Raw genomic sequence first — 7,722 nt, 5'->3', positions numbered from 1 at the left:
CACAAGGCGGGGTAAAAGTCGGCACAACTTCAGGGTTGGGGCTACGTAGTCTTGGTGGACGATAATTGGACTGCTCTAAGCTCGGTGCGCCTCGAAATGAAGCGAGCAAATCTGGTTGCTCTTCAAAGGGGTCCATTCTAAGCGTCCATGCAGTAGCGCGCACTTCTGCCACTTATCGACACCTACGGTAGTGAACGAGCATGCCAGACGAGCTGGCGATCGCTGGGAAACAGTATATGCCTAGCTCGCTGGCGGTCTGATCTGAGGCCGACGGCCCTTGCGATCCGCCCGCAGCTCGTAATAAAGCACCTATATTCGTCAACACAATCAACGTCTGCACATTTATGACGCTCATAACTGACAGTACAATTTGTTAAGCCGACGCCGTTGGTAGCGATGAGAAAACACGTTATCTAGGCGAGGTTCGAATGCCAACACGTTCAAAACAGAGCAAACCGAGATCAGTTTAATGGCGAGCACAACTGGTAACATCACTTGTGCGCCCCTCTCATGGTAACATTGCAATGCACGTACATATCTTCTTTCTTCCATACAGGGACTAACAACTTCTTGGCGGATTGGGTGCTAGCCGCCAAGACGAGGAAACAGCAGATGAACACATCCGACGTCCACTTCGACCCGTCAGTAGTGGACGTCATAGTGTCTCGAGACGGGCTGGTTATACTGCCGGCGGCCACTTCCTACATATTGTACAGTAGCGAAGCCCCGCCCTCGTTCGTATTCGGCAACACTGGTCACATGATCGCGAGACGCTTCGCTCAAAGGTACCGGATTTATTACAGTACTGTTAGTCTGTGTGTTTCACATAAATTTAAACAAAACCCACCTGCACGCACGCACGCACGCACGCACGCACGCACGCACGCACGCACACACACACACACACACACACACACACAACAAACACACACACACACACACACACACACACACACACACACACACACACACAAACACACACACACATCTATATATCACACACACACCACACACACAACACACACACACGCACGCACGCACGCACGCACGCACGCACGCACGCACGCACGCACACGCACACGCACACATATATATATATATATATATATATATATATATATATTTGTACGGCTCTGAAAAAGAACAGCTGTCTCGCGCCAGACTTTCAGCCGTTTTTATCATGTCATGACTGTCATGCGCACTCGTCTTCGTGGGTTGTCCGTACGCCGAGACTACAAAATGGCGCGAGTGGCTTGAAAGCTGTAACACTAATGGGTCCTGGAATTTTATTACAACCCACTCCGAATAAAGTTCAACGGGTATATTGCATTTTGTTCACATTCGTACACAGTATGTGCCATTTTATTCTCATTCCTCAAATGGCATTGTCTATATAATCAACTTTTTTCTGTAATCATGAATGTTAAGTTCCGAAGCCTCAAACTGGGACGTCAAGGACGTCATCAAAGGCATTCAATAGAAGCTAATTTTATCCGTGTGAGGTTCTTGCTTTCAACGTTAGGGTACACTAGCTGGACTGTAAGGTAGAGGCGAGCTCTGGTGCTACAGACATTGCTTGATTATGTGCTCAAAGATTAACATACGTCTGTCTAGCGCAAGGATCGAGACACACGAGGCACAAATGCGTGTACATTAACCTTATAGCTCTCGTTATATGGGCCAACACCAGGTGTAGCTTCCATTGCAAATGCCACATTACCTAATGTTAGAAATTCGAGTATATGTACGCTAGCCTTTTTTGCATGCCGATTCCATTGGAATGTGGCACTCGTGGCCGGAAAATGAACCCGCGAACTTGTGTTCCACATTTGAACGCCACAGCTGTGCTGAGCAGCTATGAGAGGGCCACTGTGTAGATATCTTGTGTTCGTAGCTTAAGACGGAGCACGAAGACAGGGCACGACAGATGAGGTTACGGGACAGGTGCTTGGAGGTGAACCGAGAACAAGTGCTCTGAGGATCTTTCTATATGCCTCTCCTTTGCTGTCTTAATTTTCTGCTAGTTTTCAGCTATGAACATGTACTAACTAGCCCAGCATGCGAAGTGTAGCACGAAAATAAGGGGGATGAAGGAACGAAACTACAGTTGTGCAGACCCCCCCCCCCCCCTCCTTCCGAATAAACACCGAAAACGAACACTGAACCAAAAACCATGTTGTCTAGGAGTTGAAACGAGAAAAGCAACGCGCTCGCCATATGTCATATTTGCGTGATGCAGATGTCAAAAGTTTTTCTGAGAAAGTTCAATAGGTGGAGCACGCACTCACGCACTCTGCTCCCAAAGGCGCGATTTCAGTTGCCTCGATTACTTCTCGCGTGGTCTGCATAGCATTTCAACTAACAATTTTGCATTCCTTGAAACGAGGTTCACGTGCACAGCTCTTGCAGTGGAACCTAAGGTGTCCCGTCGTACCGTTGTGAACATTGGACCCACCAGTCCGTTTTACTAAGACCGCGTTTGTGTATTCCATTCTAGTTCAGCGGCGCCACCGCCGCTATGTTCACCGGCAGCAAAACGCTACTTGCATGAAGTGGGTGCACCCGCAGTAACCAATGTACAAGGAGTGAGGCACATCAACGCTCTCACCATTCATTTCACGTTTTTCCCGTAGGATGCTGTTGCCCACGGCACGGCCGGACGCCCAATGCGTCCCACCGGAGGCGTCGAAGGCGGCGGACGTTTTCGAGAACCTGCTGGCGTACCAGTGCGCCAGACACGTCTACACCGTCGAGCTCCAGCGCAATGCCAGCGCAGCATTGTGGTTGCCCATGCACTTACACCTTACGCCGCAGAGACAGTTCTTCACCTTCGCTTGTTTGAAGGTAACGCCTGTTTCAGCTACGTAAGAAAGATTACTTTCCGGTGTTGCGGTGAAAGGCGACCTGGTGCTGCCCGAAGGACGTCATTGGGCAGCATAGTCATATGGTCCTTACTTAGGTAGTCGATTTCCTAAACTTGAAATGTCAACTTCGTCTCAAAATGGGCCCTTTTCTGTGCATTATTTATTCAAAAACTTGTAGGGATGCTTAAGCTTCGCCTTTGAGAATGGAACACTATAGCACGCAAAAATCCCTGACTGCTACCCGCCGGGGTGGCTCAGTCAGCCAAGGCGTTGTGCTGCTGAGCACGAGGTCGCGGGATCGAATCCCAGGCCGCGGCGTCCGCATTTCGATGGAGGCTAAATGCAAAAATGCCGTGTGCTTGCGTTGTAGTGCACGTTAAAGAACCCCAGGTGGTCAAAATTAGTCCGGAGCCCTCCACTACGGCGTGCCACATAATCAGAACTGGTTTTGGCACGTAAAACCCCAGAAAGACTGCTTCTCACGCTTTCCGGCAACTGCAGTTTATGTAACCGTTATGTTTACCTACAAACACTGGCGACCGACGCTATGCACGAAGGCGAGCTCTCTGGTAGAAACGCGACCTCTTGCATGGGCCAATCTCGGGGGTCGTGCACAGCCGCGCCAATAAAATTACATCCTTTTCAGGTTTCTGTTATTGTTTCGCACTTTTAATATGGTAGTGTGAGAAGATTTAACATAAAAGACATGCGCTGTCGGTGTTTTGTTTCACGACATTAGTTTGTGCGCGGTCGTTCTCAAAATTCCGAGCAATAACTTTGTCAAGAATGTAAGGCAAGGTATGAGTGACATTATAAATATAATGGTGTGGCAATATAATCCGCATATACCGCATGTCATGCAGCAAGGCGTGGCATATACATATACCTAAATATATACAGAAATGTTCGCTCTCGCACAACTCCGCCGACACCGGCACCGGTTTTTCTGCTACACGGGGCCCTTTATACGCTATAGCGTTAATTCCGGAGAACGCCATACAGAAAGTGGAGGGGTAATGTTATCACCAGGACTTTTGGACGGATTCGACGAAGCTTGAAGTACGCGATACATTATAAAAACGCAAATATGTAACAATGGAACCTCAGGCAGCAAAAATAGTGCAATCAGAACAACGGAGTTGGGACATGAACACGGATACTGTCCTGTAGCATGGTTGCTCAGTTCATCCGGCGGCGCACCCAGAGAAGATACAGCAGGTGAAGCTCGACTACGAAGATCGCAGAGACTTTCCTCTAACATTACTGCCGGAACGTAAGCACTTTGCGAGAAAGATGCACGAGAGGCGGAACAGCACGCTGTGCTATCTTAAGCGCAAAGTCAAAAGCTAACGCTTGCTGCCAGAAATGCCGAGTCTACCTTTGGCTCACGCAGTCGCGGAACTGCTTCACTGCATGGCACGGGAACCAGAAAGGCTGATTTTTTTGCTTTTATACCCACAGAACAGTTGCGTGCCACTTATTTTAACACGAAAGTGTTTTATGCCGGGGTCCACCAAGACTTCACTGACGTATTTCCGTCACGGAAATACGTCACACGAACATACACGAACATAATACAAAGAAAGAAACCAGAAGAAAAAGTTCCACAAACATGCAAAATTTGGAAATCGAACCCACGACCTCTCGGTCCGCGACGATAGATCGCCGAGCGTTTAACCCATTGCGCCACAAACACATTTGCAGAGAGCTACACAGACGTGCCTTATATTTCTAACACTCCTCCGTGTACCCGCGCTCTTGCTCGGGGCGGTGCCGCCGCCTACGAGCAGAAAAGAGAAGTACTGCATTATGACACTAACGCGCACCGACAGTGAACGCTTCGGTGGTCTCAGCACTACGACGCCTCGATGCCAGCATTCGAAGGGACGCTGGCATCAAGAAGCACTACCAACGCGTTCTCGCAGAAGCACTACTAGGTGGCGTTCACCGTACTCAGCACAGCGGAGCGTGGCCTCCGCAATTAGCTCTGAAAATGTTTCTGAAGTTGATCGCGGAGGCTGCAATTACGACGCGCTGTACGCGCTGATTTGACTCGGTGACGATTCAGTTACGTGCTTTGTCTTGCGCGTTGTATTAGTGTGTCAGTTACGTGCTTCGTCTTTCGCGTTGTGCTAGCGTGTGCAGCGTAGTGCAGCTTCCATATGCACGACGGTTGCTCATGGTCATCGACGTTGGTAGTCGTGATGGAGGAGACGTGCCACCAGGCGTCAGCGTGGGTGCATCAACGCCTAAGGGCGCTTTAGCCACAAAACACCAATAGACATTATATATCAATGTGCAATAAACATTACACTACTTCTGTGAAGACACGTTTCACTTTCGTGTTCTATACCGATTCCTATATAAGAGGGATCAACCACTTTTTTTTTATGGGGGGGAGCGTTCTTGGAATGATTATCTGCGGAAATTAATGCTCAATTACTTTAATTTCTTGTTATATATATACATGTTTTATGGTTATTCTTTTAACACGAAAGTGTTTTATTCCGGGGTCCACCAAGACTTCACTGACGTATTTCCGTCACGGAAATACGTCATAGAACATAATACAAAGAAAGAAACCAGAAGAAAAAGTTCCACAAACATGCAAAATTTGGGAATCGAACCCACGACCTCTAGGTCCGCGACGATAGATCGCCGAGCGTTTAACCCATTGCGCCACAAACGCATTCGCAGAGAGCTACACAGACGCGCGTTATATATCTAACACTCCTCCGTGTACCCGCGCTCTTGCTCGGGGCGGTGCCGCCGCCTATGAGCAGAAAAGAGAAGTACTGCATTATGACACTAAAGCCCGGGATACATGGAGCGAACTTTCTCGACGAACTTCACGCGTCAAGTAACGACGCGGCGACACGACGCAGGATGTTTGCTGTGTTGCAATACATGCGGCGAACGCCGCCGCGCGTTGGCCGCCGTGTTGGCGGCGGTCCCGGCCGCCCGCTTCGAACTGAATTTGGCGTTGTCCTTGTAGAATTCACTTAGTTGGAAGCAAATGACTGCGTAAACGGCTTTCGCTTAGTCTCAGGCCGCTTCGACGACAGAGTATTATGGATAACCTTGAGTAGTTTTCGAGATCGCTTCTCGTTTCGAACGCGTCTAAGCCTAGCGAAAGAAATATCCGATGCCAACGCCATCTATCGGGGAAGTCGGGAGATAGGCATGACGACAGCATGTGGCCTCTGAGATCAGAAGATTTCTGTTGAAGGTTGTTGTAGAGAGCTTGCACTGCTTGTCTGTTTCCTCGCAGATCAGCGGATATGGGATGTACAAATACAACGCGATTCCTGAGAGATCATACTAGGAACTACTCAATCGGTGCAGAGACATGCAGACACGGCAACACCAACGCGATTGCAGACGACGCGAAAAGGTGCGCGCGCGCGAAACACCAGCATGCATTGCGACCGGAACTAGTGCCTCCTGATTGGCTGTCGTCCACCGCTGCGCGCTAGACGCTTCCGGCGGCGGCGTTCGCCCGACGAAAATGTTTGGACAGGCAGATCGGCTGCGGACGGCAAATTTCTTGACGCCGGCCGTCGGACGTTCGCCGCCCGACGAAGTTCTTCGCTCGGACGCCGGTTATTCGCTCCATGTATTCCGGCCTTAACGCGCACCGACAGTGAACGCTTCGGTGGTCTCAGTACTACGACGCCTCGATGCCAGCATTCGAAGGGACGCTGGCATCAAGAAGCACTACCAACGCCACCTAGGTGGCGTTCACCGTACTCAGCACAGCGGAGCGTGGCCTCCGCAATTAGCTCTGAAAATGTTTCTGAAGTTGATCGCGGAGGCTGCAATTACGACGCGCTGTACGCGCTGATTTGACTCGGTGACGATTCAGTTACGTGCTTTGTCTTGCGCGTTGTATTAGTGTGTCAGTTACGTGCTTCGTCTTTCGCGTTGTGCTAGCGTGTGCAGCGTAGTGCAGCTTCCATATGCACGACGGTTGCTCATGGTCATCGACGTTGGTAGTCGTGATGGAGGAGACGTGCCACCAGGCGTCAGCGTGGGTGCATCAACGCCTAAGGGCGCTTTAGCCACAAAACACCAATAGACATTATATATCAATGTGCAATAAACATTACACTACTTCTGTGAAGACACGTTTCACTTTCGTGTTCTATACCGATTCCTATATAAGAGGGATCAACCACATTTTTTTTTCGTAAAGCCACAGAATTGTCAACTTTGGATATTTCTCTATTGATTTAGTACTTTTTTTTCAGCTTCATCATCATCATCATCATCTTCATCAGCCTATATTTTATGTCCACTGCAGGACGAAGGCTGCAGCTTATGTCGTCCTAAACAGAACTTATTTTTCTACAATTTACATTGTTGCATTAGGCGCTAAAGCGTTTTTTGTGGTGAGAAAAGGCGCCTTTCATAGACATATTAAAAATTATAACTTTCTCGTAGTAATAAAAGAGCTAAGGGTGCGAACAGTACAAAATGGAGACAAGACTACACTTGACTGACCATCAGCCATTTCAGCTATGTGTAATCTTGTCAGCCATGTCAGTCGTGTATCGCCTCGCTTGCTTTCTATCCTGTCTGTAATCTTAGTATACCACAGTAACTCAGTAATACGGTACCACCCTTGACTACGTTTGCCTCGACTTGGCACCCATTCTAGAACTCTAATAGGCCACCGCTTATCTACTCTACGCATCACCTAATCTACCCAATTCCACTGCTTCTTGTTAATCTTCACTTCAGTATCGGCTGCCGACGTTTGCTCTCTAGACCATAGCGCGCTCTATTTCCGTCTCTTGAATTTACGTCTCTTGAATTTGAATCTGTTCCTATGCTCGTTATGTGACTAAATTATTCT

Source organism: Dermacentor silvarum, chromosome 6 (assembly GCF_013339745.2).
Source record: "Dermacentor silvarum isolate Dsil-2018 chromosome 6, BIME_Dsil_1.4, whole genome shotgun sequence".
NCBI classification, from domain to species: domain Eukaryota; kingdom Metazoa; phylum Arthropoda; class Arachnida; order Ixodida; family Ixodidae; genus Dermacentor; species Dermacentor silvarum.
The sequence above is the reverse complement of the archived record's forward strand: the minus strand, read 5'-3'. Positions refer to the sequence as shown.